The sequence below is a fragment of the Colossoma macropomum genome, unplaced genomic scaffold (assembly GCF_904425465.1).
Source record: "Colossoma macropomum unplaced genomic scaffold, Colossoma_macropomum, whole genome shotgun sequence".
Taxonomy (NCBI): domain Eukaryota; kingdom Metazoa; phylum Chordata; class Actinopteri; order Characiformes; family Serrasalmidae; genus Colossoma; species Colossoma macropomum.
Window position 1 is genome coordinate 30,272,988 of NW_023494793.1, and position 21,279 is coordinate 30,294,266.

General features: G+C 37.4%; 1 long non-coding RNA gene across 2 annotated transcripts; it reads right to left on the minus strand.

Annotated features, from left to right (window-relative positions):
- Nucleotides 1-1,816: 1,816 nt before the first annotated feature.
- Nucleotides 1,817-20,955, minus strand: LOC118813685. 2 transcript variants are annotated; one of them, XR_005007671.1, is made up of 3 exons: nucleotides 20,820-20,955; nucleotides 20,166-20,228; nucleotides 1,817-2,304 (listed from the first exon to the last, which is right to left on the minus strand). It is a non-coding gene; the product is annotated as an uncharacterized LOC118813685 (long non-coding RNA). The 2 variants fall into 2 exon arrangements; XR_005007672.1 differs by lacking the exon at nucleotides 1,817-2,304 and adding an exon at nucleotides 17,439-18,237.
- Between the last annotated feature and the right edge of the window lie 324 nt (nucleotides 20,956-21,279).

The window sequence follows — 21,279 nt, forward strand, 5'->3', positions numbered from 1 at the left end:
TAGTCTTCATATTGGTTTATCCTTTTTAACAACAAATCTAGTCTCCACAGGCCAAATCCAGTGCTCAAACCACAAGCAGACATTCAGTGCTATTTATTTAATCTATCAATAGAGCAGGGCATACCTTGGCAACAAGAAACACCCGTCAGTCACATGCTCCAATATTTTTGCTCACTTGAAAAATGTGTGGGGTCAAACAAAAGGTGCTGTGTTCCAAGCTGTGAAATTCTTATCCATTGTCTCATATTCATCTTTTGATATCAAACCCAAATGTCTTCAGTGTATAGCAAAAACACCTTTGGGGGAAACTATATATCAATGCTAAATGCTCCTTTTCCATGGAATCATGCAGATCATTACACAATCGTATCCTGACAAAAGAAATTAAACTGCTTTGTGTGTTTAAAGGCAGGCATACTCTACAGGATCTTTAGCTTGATGTTAACCTTGATTAGCTTCTTTCATCAGATTTTCAAAATCTGAAACAATTTTTTAACTTCAAAGTGATGATCTGTTAGTGTGAGAGGGAAAAGGAGTCAGTCTTTAGCTTTCTGAGTTATATTTTCAAGTTTGATTTGTACGATTAAAACTGAATCTAAAACTAGCAAAAGCGTAAGTGCATTAATAACCATAACAGAGGCACTCACTTTACAATTTTACATCAGATCACCAGTTATTAGTAAAATGGTTTTCTGGCTCTGGCGGCTAAATAGAATCATCACTGCATTTCCTGCATTGACCTCATGTTCATCCACAGATTTTGTTTTTGCAATGCTTGTGTGCATAAAAGCACGAACAAGTCCGGAGCCTTTAAAGCTTTGTTTGTATCACATGACAACAGTGAAATTTGGGATTTTGAGTGCTTATTTATTTCCCTGTATTCCTTTACTGAATACAGGAAGGCATGTCAAAATTATTGTCTGTGGTAACTTTTTATATGCCATAAAGATGGCAGGTAAAGATTAGGTTGATTAATCCTGAAGTTCTTTAAATGTGTTTTGGGCTTTAGTGGAAAGAGCAGTGTTGCTGTGGGTTGGTGTTATGAGCACATACCTTCTGCCACACTGAAGCTAAGATGCTGAATGTACTGTGACAAAAACACAATGTAACATCCTGTCTTTTCATGATAAACTGACACAACCTTACATAAATATTTATAAGTGCTTATTCCAATAGGCATCTTCTGTCATAAAGGCTACTTTAGCTAATTTTGATCAGAATTGGCAAATATTACCTTTATAGCAAATGACACCTAATGGAATAAGCATTTATGAACATTTGTGTAGGGTTATGTCAGTTGTCATGACAAGCTTATGTAGGTGTGATATAGCCTTATGGACAGTATCCTATAATAATGTGTTACCAAATATTTATTAGATTAATTTTGTGAAGAAAAAACTCATGAACTTGGTTTGTAACAGGCCCAAAATGCACCTTATGTGAGTACAAAAGCAAAGTACATCTGATGCTGCTGCTGCTGTAGTTGCGGTACGACAGCAGCTGCTCAGTGATATTGGAAACGTTAACTTGATCAGAGTAATGACACTTCAGGTAAGTTGTTGAGATGACCACAGGCCAAAAGGCACCAGTATCTGTGTTGTTCAGGTCAACGTAACCTTCTAGAAACACGTTTCTAAAAAGGTTTCACTGGTTTAATGTAGCAAACTTTCTTTAGAAATTATAAAAATAATAGAAACAATGCCAAGAAGAAAAGGACAGACGAGACAGGCAGGAAAACTATACTGGTCATATTTAAATGAAGAGAAAAGAAAACGAGCTTAAGAGAACTCAAGACTTCACATCATTCAAGGCTTTATAGTAATCTATTTTTTTTTCTGTTCAGTCCCTGTCAGTGCATGCATACAATGATTAATTTCCGTTTTGAATTGTACAAAAATTAGGCTTATTCTTTAACCTTTAAGAATGTGCACATATGAATGTGACATTTTCTAAAAATTAAGGATATGCCAATATTTATGATTCATTTTTACATCATAATACAATATAGCAAACTAAGCAAACAGTGCTTAGAATTTTTTAAACAACCAAAAAACAATGCACCAATGTGAGTAATCAATTGAGTGAGCAAATCATCAAAATCCACAATGTCACTAATTATCATCTGATCATATTTTCATATTTTCCACGCGGAATAACAGTGATAACACAGGCTTCAATCTCTCTCTTGAGTAATGAGGCATGAGTGATATCTCTGTACCAGGAAAACCGAGCAGGAGTGCCAGTTTCCAGCAACAGGCATCGACAGGCATCAAATATTCAAGACGTATCTAATCAGCATGCCCTCTGAAAGAGAGAGAGAGAGAGAGAGAGATAGATAAAGAGAGGATGAGGAAAAAGAATTTCTCCTCAAAACTTCATCAGTATTTTAACAGCGTCTGTCACCCTCTCAGTATGCTGTCAGTGAATTTTGTTGCAAAGGTTTTTCAGAGTTTCCAGGCTGGCCTGAGCTGTCGCTCTGATCTCAACTCGCTCTAATGAAACGCTAATAGATGAATAAATGATAACTGCGATGAATGTGCCACCGCTCATCCCCCATCTCACCATTTCTCTCTGTGCGTAATTCTCTCTGGCAGTAATGCGACTCCCCGCTCTGAATTGTGATCGCCTGGACGGCTTGGCCGCTTATTTCCGATCCCCTACAGCTCGGGTGCGAGTGCAGCATGTGGCAGTGTCTGTCAGAGCCCCTTTTATCCAGCTTTTCATCTGTGTGCTGATATGAAGAGGCCGAGACAGAGATGCTGAATGATGGTAAACATAACTGATTGGTCAGAACCCAGCAGCAGCCCCATGTCCTCTGAAGCAAATCATGCAGCTACGCCTGTGGTGTGGCGAACTCCACCCTAGCCTGGACCTAGCCCTGCGGCATGGTCAACACGCTGCATCCGATAGCTGTGGTGTAATTAATATTAGCGCAAAGGCTGATGTAACAGCTGCAATGTATTATTTAATTTAAAGAAAGGAGGTAATTGTATATTTTTACTGTCTGACGCAATGCTAACCTTTAGCACGTACTTGCATGTCTTGGTGATGTCTATCTCATGTCAGATCTCACCTTGCCCTCTTGGAAGTGTGCTTAGCGCAGAGGAAGCATCAGTGTTTCATTCATTGGTGAATACTTGTCGTTCTTTGTTGAAATAACCCTAAAAATCGTAGCAAAAACTAGCTCATGCTAGCAAGCCAACTAACATTAGCTAAACTTATACTGCACTAACTAGGCAGGTAGCTAACACATGTAGAGATGGGTGAAAAACCAACATAAGGTGTCTTAGTAAGATATTGGGCCACCACAAGCTGCTAGAATATGTTCAGTGCATCTTGAGTATATATAAATATATTCCCTCAATTGGTGTTTTGTTGATAGTGCTGGAGAGCACTGTATAACACATCAGTCCAAAATCTCTTAGACAGATGTTCTGAGTTGAGATCTGCTGACTGCCAAGGCCATATGTATGATTTACATAATTTCCATAGTCATCAAACCATGCAGTGTACCCTCATGCCCTGTGGATGAGTGTACTCCCATTAGGACAGAAATGTTTTAATACAGGGTGAAAGTGATCAGTCAGAATAAGCTTATATTGATTTCTGGTGGTCTTTCCATCTAAGGGGACATCATGCCAGCAAAATGTCCCCCACAGGATAACAAAGCCCTATAGGGGTCAAGCAATGAGGCCTGTACCATTCTCTTGATGTACAAATAGAATATGTGAATGACTGTTGACCAGTGCATGTGGTTTTTCACCGCTGAAGTTTCAAACGTGCACTTGTCTTTGTAATGAAGGTTCATGCACTGCAACCATACTATAATATCCCTGTGGACGGACTGCTCTTGCTGACACAGTCTGATCACGTCTTGCATCGACATTTGCAGTCACACGAGGAACAGTTGCTTTTCTGCTTTTTTTCTTACATATCACACAAAAGCACGAGTATCATGGTCACTGAATGTGCATTTCTGACCTCAATTTCCAACCTTATGTAATGATGTCTTTCCCAAAGATCTAAATGCAGAGGTCACTTTAGTTACTGTTTCTACTGAAACACTAGGCAGTTTCAATGACTGAAGCTTCTGCTAATAATGCACCCTCTATTAAAATCACTTTATTTTGGTCAGCAGGGCCTGTTACGCATTTGTACACATGCCACAGAGCATGGTAGGATGTTTACTGCTTAACCGTATCATGCAGTACACCTGTATGGAAGCATCTGCACTTGTTATGTTTTTTACTCATTTATCCATGCTTTTCCTTTAATTTATCACCTGTATGTATCTAGCTGACTTGTTAGATTAACATTAGCAAGGCGATAGCTAACTATCTTGACTTCACTGATGAATATAACATACCAAGAAAACTATTACTGCTCATGAAGGTAGAGAATATTCACTGAATTTTGCCCACCTTTACATTTTTTTGCCTCTACTCTCCTGCACTGTTGCATTATCAAGATTTAGCACCTTGTTCACACAATGCGTAAAACAAAATCTAAGCAAAGAATGAGGCATCTTCACTGCTCAGCTGCAAGCTTTGGCAGTAGAGATGCTCCACTTCTTCAGGCGCCTATAGTTTGAGTAACTAAATGGTTATGACAGCCCAATCACAGAGAATGAGATATGACTTTACAGTACATGATTAATGACCATAGCCATTTATCTTTTTCCTCAAGTCTCTTTATTTAAACAAACACAGGAACTGAGAGCAGTGATCAATTATGCGGTAAGAGTATTTCATTTGTGGAGATAATTATTACACTTTTATACAATGCAGTCAAGATTAAATTAGTAAAGCGGTCAATGGAAGTAAAATCCAAGCATAATGCAAAACTTCAAAATTAAAAGGAGAAAAAGCATCAAAAAGAATACAGAGCACAGGATACAGAAATGCACACTTCAATCACACTTTTTTTTTTTAATTAATTAACAAGTGTTATTGATGACCTACCAGTGGACAGTAAATTAAGGCATTATCTGGATGCAGAGTAATGAAGCTGTGTCCAAGTGGCCATCCAAGACTTGATTCGTTTTCAATTACAGATTGAGAAAAAGCAAAGAGAGAAGAAAAACAAATAGATTGTCTGATATTGATGTGCTGAAGGGGTTAAAGGTAGTGATAATTGATTCCTTATCTGACAAATTGTATTAGCACTGGTGGTATCTGAACCTTATCCTTTAATGCATGCAGAGTGTCAATCTGCTTATCTTTATCTTGGCTTTGGCTGTGTTGTTATGGTGAAAATAGGGGAAATTTTCCAGTCTTCTAATCCGCACAGTCACCAAAGGCAGATTCTTTCTTTTAGGCAGAACATGTGTATGTTTTGCAAATTTACATTATGAAAATTTTAAAATGCTTTGACATTATTTATAATAAAATGCTATTTTACTAGGAACAAAAACAACTGAAAACATAATGGTCTTTACTGGAACAGAAATGCTACTCTGGAATCTGTGACCAGTTAAACAAAGTTATTTTTTTGTTCTGTGTGCATTGTTTTGTAACACATTTTTTCCAGCCCTCCAAACTTCTTACTTTTTGTGAGATCAGCATCACATCTCACATGATTTCATTCAATGTATCATTTCACAGGATTTATATGTACAGCGTTGTGCAAAAGTTTTAGGCACCAGAGAAAATAAAAGCTATTTTTCTGGGCAATAAGCATTTCTCTGCTTGGACAAAACACTAACATTAGAATAAACATGTCCAATATTAAAACAAAAGGTTGTGATTTTATATATGTCAATGTGTTTATTTAACCCTCTCCTCATGGCAGCCCAGTGTTATTTGTAATTATCATCCAGTACCTGGTTTTTCTAATCCATCCTTCATTATGTTAAGTCAAGTGTGCTGGTGATAAAACTGAACAAATCCAGGAATAATCTGGAATAAAACTTATAAATTCTACTGTATTTATGTTCGGTTGCATCTAACTTAATGATATATGGTGTTTTTTCCAAGCAGAAACACAGTTATTGGCAATAATATGATTTTAGGCAATGTACTTAAGTACTTAGGTAAGTACCTTAAGGTAGGAACTTTAGTTCTTTAGTAAGAAAATGGTTCTATATAGAACCATAAACACTCAATTAACTCTTTGCATGATTAAATGGTTCTTTGCATGGTGAAATGGCTCTTCAGATTGATAGAGAGAATGTTTATGGTGGAGGGGGCGTGGTCGAGCATCACATGCAAGGCAGAGAGCCAGTCACGCCTAACCAGCAGGCTGACTAGCTGATAAGATACACCTGTTTGTTGTTTCTGCTAGCCTACTTATAGCCATGTCTTTTCTCAGTAGGTGGCAGAGCCCAGAAACAGGAGGAGATAGAGAAGAAAGAAAAAGACTGAAAGTCCTCGCAAACATGCTCTTTAAGTGTGTATGCTGGCTGGAAAGCTGATTTATTTGTGTTGTTGTGGGAATAAAAGAAAGCTCTGTCTCTCCACACCCTGCTCCCAGTGTCCTCACTCCTCACAGCCTCCCAAAGACCATCACAGTGTTAAATACAGTTCTATATAGAACCTTTTTGAAAATGGTTCTATATAGCACCAGAAAAAGGGTTCTTCTATTGTTACGATGTCAAACTTGTAAAAGAAGAACCCTTTTTAGTGCTATATAGAACCATTTTCAAAAAGGTTCTATACAGAACCATCTACAGCACATTTTCCATCAATCTGACGAATGATTTCACCATGCAAAGAACCATTTAATCACACAAAGAGTTCATTGAGTGTTCATGGTCTGTATAGAACCATTTTCTTTACTACAGAACCCTTGAAGAACCATCTTTTTAAAGAGTGTAAGACTTTTGCACAGTACTGTACATGGTACTTTTGTGCTTGTGCTGCATTCATGACAACTGTAAGCTTGGAACTTTCCAACTCTGAATCTCCTGCTTCACACCTAAAAACATGGATGCATCTTAAGCTGTTTGAGGTTGGAAAATAATGAATGCTCGCAGTAAGCTTGCACTTCTTTGGATTTCAAGCTTGTAACAACAGAAGAATCCTTTTGGTGCTACATAGGACCTTTTTCAAAACATTCTATAAAACAACCCTTAAGTGTGCAAATGGTTCTTTGAGTGTTTATGGTTCTATATGGAATTACTGTCTTTACTAAAAAACCCTTGAAGAACCATCTTCTTTAAGAGTGTGCAGAAATAGTGTCATACACAAACAGAGACTCAAAACTCTGTTTAAAAGGCTTAAAACATGCTATTACTTGTTGTTCTATAGATACTGCCATGATGAAACGACACTGCAGATGAGCAACCCAGAGAAGTCGAAGCTCTTGAGAAACCTTTTAGTGTTTCACAATATTATGACTGTGTACAACTGTTTAAAGCTATGTTTGCTAGTCATGTGCTGGCTAGCGTTTTTGAGTTAAAATGGTCACTACCGAAACAGTCACCACCATAAAGTTTTGGAGACATTAATATAATAATATATTTACAAAATGGAATTGTTATTAATGCATGATTTATTTTAACAAAACAAAAAACATAATTGAGGCATAAGGTCATTTTCAAGTCAAAATGTTCTGACTTTAAACCAATTTGGTAGAATGATCCATATATATCAGCTCTATCCTGTGCTTATCCTTTTGCAGTTCTTGTCTGATTCTTGGCTTTACCCAGATCTCAAATGCAATGCGCCTGCTTAGTCTCATTTCACCCCTTATCCAGCAAGAGAATGAAGGCCTGCGGTTCTATTCAGTTAATTCAGCTAAAACGTAATACATCCACTAACACTCCCCCCAGGTCTGTGAAATGAAGAAAGAAACAAATCGGTTCACTTCAAGTAGAACCAGTATTTTAACTCTGTTTTATGACCTCTTCTTTTAACAACACTCTGTAAGCATTTGGGAACTGAGACCAATTGCTGTTGTACTGAAAGTGAAACGTTTTCCCATTTTTTTTTTGATAAAGGATTTCAGCTGCTCAACAGTTCGGGGGGTTCTTTCTCGTATTTTTTATTTCATAATGCACCAAATGTTTTCAGAGGTTGACAGTTCTGGACTGAAGACAGGCCAGTTTAGCACCCGGACCAATGCTGTTGTAATACATGCAGAATGTGGTTTGGCGTTGTCTTGCTGAAATAAGCAAGGTCTTCCCTAAAAAAGACGTCATCTGGATGGCAGCATATGCTGCCAAAACCTGTATATACCATTCAGCATTAATGGTGCATTCACAAGTGTGCCGGTCACCCATGCCATGTGCACTAATGCACCCCTATACCATCATGAATACTGACTTTTGAACTGTGCACTGATAACAAGCTAGGTGGTCTTTAACCCAGATGACACAGTGTCCAGGATTTCCAAAAAGAATTTCAAATGTTGATTTGACACAAGACACTTCTCCACTTCCCCTCAGTGCATATTAAATGAGCTCAGGCCTAGAGAAGGTGGTGGCGTTTCTGGATTCTGTTTATATTTGGTTTCTTCTTTGCATTTTAGAGTATTAACTTGCATTTGTGGATGCAACAACAAAGAGTTTTCACAGACAGTTGTTTCCAGAAGTGTTCCTGAGCCCATGCAGTGATTTCCACTAGAGAATCATGTTTGTTTTTAATGCAGTGCCACCTGAGGGCCCAAAGATCATGGCCAGCAAATACTGATTTTTGGCCTTTTTTTCTTGAATACAGAGATTTCTCTGAATTCTCTGAATTTTTTAATGTTATTATGTACTGTAGATGATGAAAAGCAAAAGTTCTTTGCTATTTTATGTTGAGAAACGTTATTCTTGAATTGTTCCACTATTTGATTGTGAAGTCTTTCAAAGTGTGGTAAACCCCTCCTTATCTTTATATCTGAAAGACTCAGCCTCTCTGGGATGTTACTGACCTGTTGCCAATCAACCACAGATGTCTTTTTTAGCATTACACAACTTTACCAGCCTTTTGTTGCCCCCATCCCAAATGTTTTGGAACCTGTTTTTGGCAATAATGATATATTGTCACATTGCATACCCCTATCAGTACTATGATAACTGACTTATGACATGAGTTATTCATAGTCCTTCGTTTTTCTTAATTATCATTATGTGTAACATTATTGGAGTGTTTTGCTAAAATATTTATAATATACAGATCAGATCAAGAACTTTAGTGACACAATAATAAATACTTGTAATTGATACTTTTATTTGGCTTTCACCATTTAACTGGTGCATGCAACATAAATGCATCAGTAAAATTCAAACTTCAACACCCCCCAACAACAACCCCTCCCCATCCATACCTAAGCAGTGATTATACATTAAAAAAATAAATAAATAAGTGAATCATGTAGAGCAGTTAATTCAAGTCGAAGTTACATTCCTGAGAATGTAAACGACACACAGGTGTGCTGTCCTGGATTTTAAGCAAGATTTTAAGAAAATCTCTCCAGTATTTTTCAAGCAGATTAGAGTTTTTCTTGAAAGTAAACAGTATTTTCTTAGTAGGGTTGTAGGAAGACACATCTTTTATCCACATAGAAAGGCTAGAGGGTTCAGATGATTTCCTCTTAATAATAATATTTTCTTAGCAGCAAGGAGTGCTATCTTAATAAATGTATGGTTTACCCTTATTTGTTCTTGGAACACAGATTCATCTCCTAAATTGATTTAACAGGGGTATATCCATTTTGGTGACCTCTAAAATAACATCTAAAACTGCCTTCCAATATTCCTCCAAGTCAGAGCAAGACCTCAGCATACATAACAAAGTGTAGTACATTTATTGATTAATATTAAACTGGATGGGCAAAAAAAATGGATCTCTATACTGAATATATATGATATTATTCCTGTTAATAATATGATTTATTTTTTTATTTGTATTTTTATATTGACATATAAACCAGGGCCTACGTAAAAAGTAATGGAATTAACCACCTTTGAATTACAACCATTTAGGAATGTTATAATGGGGCTGGACCATAAGCAGAGAAAAAAATACTGGTTCTACCTGAAGTGAACTGATTTGTTTCTTCCTTCATTTCCCAGACCTAACCTGGGGGGAGTGTTAGTGGATATATTACGTTTTAGCTGAATTAACTGAATAGAACCGCAGGCCTTCATTCTCTTGCTGGATAAGGGGTGAAATGAGACTAAGCAGGCGCATTGCAGTTGAGATCTGGGTAAAGCCAAGAATCAGACAAGAACTACAACAGGATGAGCACAGGATAGAGCAGATACATGGATCATTCTACGAAAATGATTCAAAGTCAGAACATTGTTTTTATTGACTTGAGTAGTACTGTGCAACAGTTTGGGTACTGGGAGACCTCTCTGGTGGAATTGTGTAAGTGCAAGCAACATGCAGAGAAACATTTTGTAACTTTAGTTGTGCTTCAGAGCCCCAAGAGTGGATGAATCTGCGAGCTCATTGAAAAAGTATTGAAAGAGAACTCTGTCAAAACTGAGTTTGACAAGTCATGTTTTGGTGAAGGACATGTCTTCTGAGGATGTAAGTGAATTTAATCTACTATTGTCATCATAACTTCATCAGTATACTGTTGATTTTGCATTTGAGACCTAAACATTGAGCCAGACCTACTTTTTGAATCTGTGCATGTGACATTAATACGTAAAGACGTATGACGTGGTTTGAAAAACTCCTGCAAAATCCGTCCCACTACCTCAGACTTTTTCTAATTATTATTTCAGGCTTTACAGGTCGAGTCATAGCAGTATATGCATGCCATATTTTAGTGTGTTTTTTCTTTTGAGTCATTCAGGCTACTTCCTTTAATTTTAACAAAAAATCTTACATAGTGCTGCCTTAATTGCAGAAAATGTGTGTTTTGGTTTTAATGTTTTGCACTGATTTTCAGACTTTGGGACACAGTTACTTCAGAATAATGGGATCTAACTGCTCACCATGTGGCCAAGAAGGACAGGGATAAAGTCTCACTTCCTGCTCTGAAATGCAGGGGTGTGGCTAAAATAAGGCTCCACCTATGGACTAAAACTTTGTGTGTTTTGGTAGTGACAAGAAAACGTGGGACAGCAAGTTTTTTTTTAATTATTTAAAAATTAAACTCATGACAAATCTAAAGGTTTCAACTTCACTTAAAAATCAAAACTTTCTTTTTAAAGACAACATTTAAAAAATGCTAAATAAAGAAAATAAAAATGTATGTATTATTTTCATAACTTTTTGGGTTAAGTTTATGGGTTAGGATTTGGGACAGCCACCTCTCAATAGAAAGTACCTTATAAATGATGATTTTGTATATATTTAGCTTTTCACTATATCAATCAATTCCTTAGGTTTACATAGATCATAATCTTTGTAAATGTCTAAGATCTGAATATCTAATTCTTTATTTCTTTATTTATTTTTTGCTGTGGGCCTGCTGCTTGCTAGAATTGTCCATATAGACTTGAACTGTATAGAGTAGTACATGAGCTAGCATACAGAATAGCCCTGAGTACCTGCATACATTAAACAGACCCACTAATCAATCTGCTTTTGTCAAGCACTGACAATTGCAAGTTAAAAATTTGTGCACCAGTAGTCGGTGACATGCAGCAACTCATCATTCAAACTACATGCACACATTACTTTGACTACTACAGCATCAGGAAAAAAAAAACCAGTTCTTAACTCCATTAAACCCTGAGATATACAAAATTCAGTATACGTATTCACTAATGTGACATCAGTCAAACTCATTATGCCTGAGTGCATTCTACCCAGGCTTTAAGGGTAATGAAATGTAAATGAATAAGAAGAAAGTGGAAGCATGAAGGAACCTGTTAATGGAACAGCACAATATAAGGTTAATTTGCATTTCATTCAGATATTAATCATAATTACGCCTCCTCCTTATCATAGGACGCTTTTAAAAACCTTCTCCTCTTAAAGACTGAAAATGTGATTACCCAGGCTTTACTCATATTTACACTGCATATACACCCAGTTAATTTGGTCATTTAATATGGGGTCACTCAGTGCCGGTGTTAATTAAAAGGGATTACACCAGAGTAAGAGAGGTAGTCCCAACCCTGCAATGTTGATTTCAGTTAAATTCTGCTAAGTACAGTACATTTAAATCATTTTTTGGCACATTTCCCATTAGCAGAAGTTCACAGAGTTAATTCCTTCATTGCTCCAAAAAAGCCATTAAAAGAGACCAATCAAACATGTTGGGTATTTTGAAACAATTCTTTTACTGAAAAATTGTGACGGAGATAAATAATGAATGCAGCTCTATAAAGAGCTTTAAAGAGGAATGTTCAGAGTTATTATTCTTGATTAAGACATGCCTTAAATGAAAAAGCCCTCAGATATCAATATGCGCTTAGCCCTGAATGGTGCTGTAATGAGAATTTTGGAAAGGATGGACCACATGTTGACTCAAAGCACACTGAGATACCATCTATTTCTCAGAGACACTGCAATTAAAGCAAAGTAATTATTTTCTTAATTAAAATTTCTTGCAGCACGATGAGATGCGCCGCTTTAACGATGCCAAAAGAGTGATGTCACAATTAACAGTCAGAGAACGAGAAAGGAACAAAGAGAGATTGGATGAAAACTATATCAGCTATTGTAGGGTCAGTGACCTTTGAATTCTGTATGATCAGAGGAGTGAATCTGATAAGCTGCAAACACAATGTATGAACATGTGAGGTAGTAAATCTTATGAAATATGTGGTTGAACTCTGAATATCTGGCAAACCATGACTATTAAAGCTAGGCCTTTAATTTGAGTCATAAATGTCAAAAATGAAGACAATAATGCTAATTTCTCACATGAGATTCTTGATGCTCATGGACATTTAGCCATTTTAGATTAAACATGGACATATGAAGCTTGTAAAAGACATTCCATGTTTCTTTTGATGCTTACAACAGCTACATTAACATACAGTAACTCCTACAGCAGCAGACTGAAGAGAGACAATAAATACAATAAATGCAGACAAACTATACACTATACATGCAACACTAAACACTATTCAATAAACTCTTCTGTACAATATACAACAACTATACAACTGTTAATCACAATACAATAGAGAAAGCAGACCAGCTGTTGGTCCACAGAAGCAATGACAGTTGTGCATGTATTATCATCAGTACACTGATAATAAATCATAGTTTTTAGTTATTGCCATTGTTGCATATTTCTAACAACCGCCATTGGCCTTCTCTGAAGGCCCAGAAGGCTCTGAGCGCTCCCCATAAAGGGCCTGTTTAATGCCTACACTTTAGTTTCTAACACTCTTAACTACATAACTTACACATTAATTTCATAGTAGCAAAACTTTTTTGTTTTTATTTTTTTTTTACCATTTGAAAATCCCAGCTTCCCTTTACATTGTGTGAACATTTCATGCTGAGTTGACCAACAGAAATGGTCCCAAATTATATATAAAATAACAATATCTTGTTAAAATAATAAGATTGTTGTATAGCATTAACATCTTATCTATAAAGATTAATCTCAAGTAAAAATATTGTTACTTCCGGGTGCTTAGGAAAGCACAAATGCATCCAAATTTTATTTAAACACATGCAACCGTTAATGTAAATGTAACTCACCTCTAGTCATTGTTCTGAAGATTTCTGAAGGTTTCTGAAGATAGGTTTTCTCATGACAGCGATGATATACATGAAATTGCCATTTGACCCCATTTATTCTTTCTTCTGATAGCAGCAATTTTCAATGTAAACAGCAAAAATCTTAATGGCTTAATGAACTGATATTAAGCCATAGATCTACACTGTTCTGATGACACAGTCTACAAAGCTGACACACAGTAATGACCATCAGGTCCAGCAGGGCTACTGTTTTCTTCTCATTGCATCTTAGATTTAATTTTGCAGCCTTGGTCAAACACTTGAACAATGTGGAGACCATAACAAGTACTTGCCAGCTGTTCAGGAAAAAAGAAAGTTAAGAAAGTGAATGTATTATTTAACAGATCCATAACCACTTTACTTCCACTGCAAACAAAATAACATTAGACAGGCTTCAAATGGAATAAAATCGCAGTGAACAAATTTAATTCAGACAGTAATGCTATAACGTTCATAAATTGCGGTGGAAAACATCCAGGCACATTCACACGGCTGTTTCCCTGCCAGCCTAATCTGTTCAGATAAACAAGCAGACAGAACTATAGTTGTGTTAGTTTGGCCTAAATGAGAAGAGACAGAAGCAGAGATTGTAAAATGGAATTAGGGGTGGCCACTCAAGTGTGAGATGTAGAGAAATGATCAATTATGAAAACAGCACTCCAAACAATTGAAAATGAGGAGCCAGACAGCGGAAAAGAAAAAGTACCTGGTGAAATAAAAGCTTGTCTCGCTGTTTGAGGAAAAGGCCAATCAGAGTGGCTGCCTTGTAGCCTGATTTTGTAAATCGCTTTTTGCTTTGCATGGCCTCTACAAAGAGCAGTTTATAGCAAGTGTCTGTTTAGAAATCTTTTAAACTTTGATAGGACCAACTTGCCAGTATTGTCTAGTGTGCATTTGCGTGGAAGAGTAAGCTAATTGGCAAAACTGACAACTTGCTAACTTGAATGCTTGCTGGCCAAACTAACAAGAGAATGACTAGAATTCATGCTCTCTCGGAACATTAACAAAGAAATCTCTCCCAGCCAAGTGAGATTAGCTGAGATTTAAACTTTTTCAGAGCTTAACAATAATTCTGATGTAATGTACAACACCATTTCCAAAAAAGTTGGGACACTGTGCAAAATGTCAATAAAAACAGAATGCAATGATATGCAAATCATGTAAACCCTACATTTAATTGAAAATAGTACAAAGACAACATATCAAATGTTGAAACTGAGACGTTGTTGCTTTTTGAAAAAATATATGCCCATTTTGAATTTGATTCCAAGTTGGGACAGCCGCATGTTTACCACGGTGTTTCATCACCTCTTCTTGCAACAAAGAATCTGTAAGCGTTTGGGAACTGAGGACACCAATTGCTGTAGTTTTGAAAGTGTAATGTTTTCCCATTCTTGCTCGATATAGAAATACAGCTGCTCAACAGTTCGGGGTCTTCTCTGTCGTATTTTTTGTTTCATAATGCACCAACTGTTTTCAGTGGTTGACCGGTCTGGACTGCAGGCAGCCCAGTTTAGCACCTGGATTTTTTTTACTACAGAGCTATGGTGTTGTTATATACGCAGAATGTGGTTTGGCATTGTCTTGCTGAAATAAGCAAGGCCTTCCCTGAAAATGACGTCATCTGGATGGCAGCATATGTTGCTTGTATTTGTCGTTCGCCATAAATGGTGCCTTCACAGATGTGCATGCCACCCATGCCATCTGCAGTAATGCAACCCCTATACCATCACAGATGCTGGCTTTTGAACTGTGCGCTGGTAACAAGCCGGATGGCCTTTGGCCTGGAGAACATAGTATCCATGATTTGATTTTGATTTGTCAGACCACGAGACACTTCTTAATTGAGCTCGGGCCCATAGAAGATGGTGGCATTTCTGGATCTTGCTTATATGGTTTTTCTTTGCATGGTAGCGTTTTATCTTGCCTTTGTAGATGCAGAAATTAACTGTGTTCCCAGACAATAGGAGTCCATGCAGTGATTTCCACTACAGAGCTGTGTCTGTTTTTAATGCAGTGCCACCTGAGGGCCTGAAGATCACGGCCAGCCAATATTGGTTTTCGGCCTTGTCCCTTGCATACAGAAATTTCTCTGAATCTTTTGATGATGAAATCCCAAAGTGCTTTGCTATTTAACAATCAGTTAGGTTATTCTTGAAATGCTGCACAGTCTTTCACAGTCTTTCACAGAGTGGTGAATCCCTCCCCATCTTTACTTCTGAAAAACTCAGCCTCTCTGGGATGCTCTTTTTATACCTAATCATGTTACAGACCTGTTGCCATTTCACCAACAGGTTTTTCTTTTTTTAGAATTACACAACTTTACCAGTCTTTTATTGCTCCGTCACAACTTTTTTGAAAAATGTTTTTTGGATCAAATTCAAAATGGGCATATATTTTTCAAAAAAACAATACAATTTCTCAGTTTCAACATTCAATATGTTGTCGTTGCACTAGTTTAATTAAATATAGGGTTTAAATGAATTGCACATCATCGCACATATTTTGCACAGCGCCCCAAATGTTTTGGAAACAGGGATGTATATTCTTAAGAAGAATCATTTACAAATTACTGGACACTGGACCTCATGTACCACTGCTGACACTACTTAAACACTGGTGATTTTGCTGTGTAATTGCTGAAGAACTGAAAGAATGCCTTTTCTTGAATCTTAATGTGATGATTCGACAGAAAGTTCAAAGAGAATGTTTTTTTTGAAAAAAATTGAGAAGTTTGAAAAAATACTCAGGCTTACTCAGGCTTTAAAAGATCAAGATGACAGCTTGACATATCAAGCACATGGTTATGGCTAGCCTGCTCTGACGCACCTCATGAGGTGGTTTTATTTCATTTGTTCATTGCATGCAGCTATTAAAATTTAAGCCTAAAGTGACAAATTTGGCTGATTAGCCATTTTTCTGCCAAGCTTAATAGCTTCCAACTGAGAACAGACACAGCTCCAGTTCAAATAAACATTTCTCATCACTGCCCTCTAAAGGTGTTAACAAGCATCAAATAAGCAAACATTAGTCACTGCTGCCCTCTAAAGGTATTAACATCAAATAAACAAACATTACTCACCGCTGCCCTCTAAAAGTGTCATTAATAAGCATCAAATAAACAAACATTATTCACCACTGCCCTCTAAAAGTGTTAACAAGCATCAAATAAACGAACATTATTCACCACTGCCCTCTAAAAGTGTCAACAAGCATCAAATAAACAAACATTGTTCACCACTGCCCTCTAAAGTGTCATTAACAAGCAATTACGTTAATAATTGTGACGGGCATATTCTTGACTCATCGAAAATGTTAGGTGACCTTTCCATTTTTCTCTCCAGTTTTGTCCTGACCAGTTCCACCTGGTAACTTCTCCCTCTTCGACATGATGCTATCAAGCTTAACTCCTGACCACAGATGGCTGTGGCATCATTGGTGATCGAATTTGCAGCCTCCCAACAATAGGGCCTGTGCGTAGATTAGTGATTGCAAATTGTAATTCTGGAGGGCCAGAGTTCAGCACAGTTTAGTGATTTTCTTATTCAAACACACTTAAATTATCTCAGCAGCAAAATGCCAAGATGGTTGGTATGCTAAGTTGGTATGCTAAGAACAGAAGAATCACAAAACTGTGCTGGACAACGGCCCTCCAGGTCTGCAGTTCACCACCCCTTGCTTAGACCCCTGCTGTTGACTCTTTTTTCATTTCAATTCAACTGACTTGTATATTGCAGACTACCAAAGACTATGATGTTACACAACATTTTATTCATCAGCAATTGAATTGTATGTTGCTTGTCATCACATAATTTGAATTTTCTTAGCAGAAAAACAGATATAGGCAAAGTTCACACAAGAGTGGGTTATCATAAGGGTAAGAAATGTATGATGCTCAGTGCTAATCACTGCCCCCCCCCATCCCAACTTACATAATCAATCAGGTGAATGAGATGCTTGATTGGCTGAAGTGGAGAGATTGTCTTTGGAAACTTAATTGATTTGAACTTCCCATCACAGGTCCAGTTTACCAGGGATAAAAGTCTAAATGAAAGTGTTTGGTAGAGTGAATCCAGATGTCTTCAAGAAAACCACAAAGCTGGACACCTGTCGAGCCTTGCTTTGTGGTAAAGCAGTTCATGAGCAGGGGGAGGTGTGAGGGTTGTCAGGGGAAGAAGACACTGCATTAATGATGTGTGTACAAATAAACATTATGAAGAGAGCATTACTGCATGGATGGCTAGTGTGAGCTCACATCTCGCTGAGCAATTAGCCTGAAGCCTCGTCACATTTTACTTGTAATGTCAACATAAACATTCCTCCAGCTTATTCATTTGAATGTTATATGTACAAACATCGCCTACTTAAAAGTAAACCCACTCTCTCTCCCTCTCCTCATGAAAACAAACATCTCTTTGTGCTTTTTCAAAGGCTGCTACTGGATTGAAATCACTCCAGAGAGCCCAGTGCATCAGTAGACGAGCATGTGGAGGCAGGTATATGTGTTTTTTGATTGCTGTTTTGCACATCTTAGTAATCACACTGCTGCTTTGTCTCCACTTCAGCAATTAGCACGCTCAGCTTGTCTCCAAATCACAAACCACAAGCCAAGTGTAAAGATTCGAAACAACGCGTTCAGGAAATAACACTGGGGGGAAAAACAGACAGAAACAGATTAAAAACAGATGAAAGAGAGGTGGATTAATCACAGATGATTAAACAAGAGTCCATGTCTCATTATGACTCATTCAAAAAAAAAAAAGGGGGGGGGGGCATCCAAACATCCCATCATTTATCAAATTCATCAGGCTAAATGATCCAACATCTTATCAAAAACTCTATCCATCAATGTTAGAAATCAACAGAGACATTGAAAAGTCCATTCATGCGTGTCTGAGTCCAGTCTTGAGTTCCTTGGGGAGTGATTGCAAGTCGAGTCTTGAGTCTTCAATAGAGAATTTTGGTTGAGTCTTATTATTAGCTGCAGGCACAGTATTGTACTAAAGTTAACACCTATTAAAACCTGTCAGATCCAACATAGCTTGAAATAGTCAGCCTTTCATTACAGAACCTTCAGGCTCAGAAAACCCAGTGTTTGAAGGAAAGAGGCATCCTGAAACAACCTGGTCAGTCCATAGTTTCTATAACACACACAGCTAAATTCTATATTGAGCTACTTGCTACCCAACCATGTGAGCCAACTGTTTCATGTTGTTTTGCATATTTCTTTAAACACTTTGCTTATAGCATGTAGTGCTTTGTTCTGTCCTTCAGACTGAAGGCTTTTCTGTAATCAAAGGCTCGTTTTTGGAAGCCGTGTTGAACCTGAAGCAACTGCAAGTTTACTTGCACTTAATAATCCGATAAGTGCACAAAATCAGATTTGGGAAAATTGGATAATGGGAAAACTACAGGTCCACATGAGTCCGGCTGTAACTGGATTTCTGCTTTGCAACCGGCCAATAAACTCACAGAAGAATATGTGACGTAAATGTAATGTAAAACTCAAACTTCTTGCCGCAGCTTTTTAAAACACACACCACTTTTCCTGAAAATACAAACATGCATCATCTAGAAGATAAATAATATTAAAATCCTTCAGTTCGTCAAGCATGTAGCTGGTTTTAGCGTCGCTCTAAAAGTGGTTTGCTGCGTCTTGCGGCAATGCTGCTTGCTTATTTGTGGTACAGCAGTCTGTTTAGCATGTGCACAGACTGAGAAATCTGAAAGAAATCCAGGTAAGAGTTTACATGCACTGAGAAATCTGAGTACTGAGCTAAAATCCAGCACTATTTATTGGATTTCTAGACCTTATGCTGTTTACATGACTATTTGAATAATCAGATAACTCCAGAAATCTGATTATGATCGGATTATTGAGTGCATGTAAATGCACTTATTGCAATAATTACTTATTACACAAATAAGACTGGATAAGAAAAGTTTCATTCAAATATTCATTTGAGTCTTAATTTATGGTTATTTATCCCCACGCTGAAATTCAGTCCAGTTTCAGGTCTTATGTCTCGTTGCCAAGTCAAGTCACGAGTCAGTTAAGGGCAAGTAAGTCAACATGTGACTTGAGTTGCTGACTTGAGTCCACATCTCTGAAAATAAACTTACTGGTGTTGCTGACCAGTGGAGTCAGAGCAGTAAAGGCTAAAAAAGATGGTTCTGTTTAGAACCATCTGTTCTATATAGAACCATTTCATGCTTAAATCTCTTTGTAGTTTGTATAAAGCGCAGAACACTAACAAACACTATATCCATCCATTTACAGGCACAGATCAAGCAAAGGTACTGAGGGCAAGCAATGCTCTCTCCTCTCTCTTAGATAAGCTGCAAGGTCCTAAATATATTATTCATACACACAGATTATAGATCAGTTGAGTCTCAGTTGGTGCAATCAGAAAGAGCGTGATTTTGCTCTGTAGGCATGTGTAATAAGCTTGGTGACAGAATGTCATGGTCATGGTGATAAATATTATATTTTCTCAGGTAAGTTAAATTAAATTCAGTATTGATTTTAACCAAAAGATTACACAACTCTCCCTCGCTTTCTTCTTGATCACTAACCTCCATCAGATCTGCTCCTTCAGTCCTGTCAGTCTCCTTAGGCTTCTTTCTCCCCCTCTCTTCCTGTGTTTGCAAATACATTTTTATTAAACTCAGATATACAAGAACTTAAAGAAACAATGATCAATCAAATGTATCTACAGGTTGAGGAACTGAAAAATATAAAACTCTGTTATGATGGCCTTTTCACACAAAGCTGAAGTCAGCTTCTTTGAATTTTCCGTTCCACCTAAAATGCTTCAGCAGTTACATTCTGGCGCCTTGCAAAACAAAAAACTTGAACAAGAATCTGGTGAGTAGTAAGCGACTTCAGCCTCGTCCTTTTCACATTAACCTACTGTAAACAGCGATATATGGCAGATACTGGTGTTACTGTTTTACAGAAGAGAAATCTAAAAACAAAGAATGTAAAGAGCTGCCAGTAACGTTATTTCTATCCCTCTTGTTCGTTCACACTCTCAAACTCACTATGAAGTGAGCTTAAACCATCTCTATGGGTTAAACTCGTTGGCTTATCAGCTAGTTAGCTAATGTCAGTGTTAGCCTAGCCTCTTTTATTTACCTCACTTAAACCCTTAACCCTTAAGTTAACTAAAGTTAGCTAGCTAGAGTTAAAAAGCAACCAAGTAAAAATAGATATCCAGCTATACTGACCATAATTTGCCTCAAATCCACATTGTAGGTGAATATATTCACTCTGTTTAACACTGTTTCACTCTGTATATTATTGATTTTAAATAAGGTCTAAAGTTTATTTTAGCTTATAGCCAAAATCCTGTCTTCAGCTCGACTACCGCTGCACATATATAGAACCCCTCCCCCAGGTCTGATATGATTGGCTTGCAGTTTATGAGGTCTTATATGATTGGCTAAACTTTACTTCAGTCAATCTCTGGTCGTTCACTAGAGGCAGAGAAGCAGCAGCAGCAGCGCCTCCTCCAGTCGTGCCCTGCTATTACAGTATATTGTGAAGGAGAATGAATTATAGATGATTTGGGCTACTAATGTACGTTTTACTTAGAAAGAGGGGGCTAAAAAACATTTGGGGCAGGACTAAAGCTCCCCGTAAACTGGCCTAGCAACGCTCATGATGGAGAATGTGTGGTATATGGTT